We start from the raw sequence: 537 nt of genomic DNA, 5'->3' as shown, positions 1-537 counted from the left end.
TTTCTAGAGCTTGACAACCCAGTGCCTTCAAGTGCAGTAGTGGAAAGAGCTTTCTCTCTCGGGAAAGATTCAAATTTTGACCTGGTTGTTCGTAAATGCAAACATGTTCAGTTTAAAGAATTCAACATCTTTTTTTGAGGAGGGGGGACTAATAGATTACATATCCTTGACTTTAAAAGCATTTGCAACAAACTTGTAACTAAGCGTTGGTTGATTTTAAATGTCCAAAGGGAAATTTTATTCAAAAGCTTTTAATCTAGAAGGATAGTGTATTACAATTCTTTAAAATAACGATGCAGAAGATATCACATAAAACAAATTAATCCAGTGCCTCAGAAGTAAAGGTAACTGTAAATCGTTACTTTTCCGAAACAGTAACGTACTAAGTAACATTTTTATGCAAACATCGGTAATGGTAGCGCCACTGCTTTTAAGATGCAAAGGACCCACCAGTGTATATAGCTATACCTGTGTTTTCCTAGCTTTCTTTGATTCCTGTTTTGATTGTCTGCTTAAACGTCCTCCTTCATTCGGATT

The 537-nt window shown here is 35.6% G+C and overlaps 1 protein-coding gene across 1 annotated transcript in view; it reads left to right on the top strand.

Moving 5' to 3' along the window:
• Positions 1 to 537, top strand: part of LOC119590465 (scavenger receptor class B member 1-like) — a 16,236-nt gene that overhangs the window by 9,598 nt on the left and 6,101 nt on the right. The window lies entirely within an intron of this gene.

Source organism: Penaeus monodon, chromosome 27 (genome assembly GCF_015228065.2).
Source record: "Penaeus monodon isolate SGIC_2016 chromosome 27, NSTDA_Pmon_1, whole genome shotgun sequence".
NCBI lineage: Eukaryota > Metazoa > Arthropoda > Malacostraca > Decapoda > Penaeidae > Penaeus > Penaeus monodon.
Note: the sequence above shows the minus strand (reverse complement) of the source record. Positions and strands in the feature narration are given on the sequence as shown.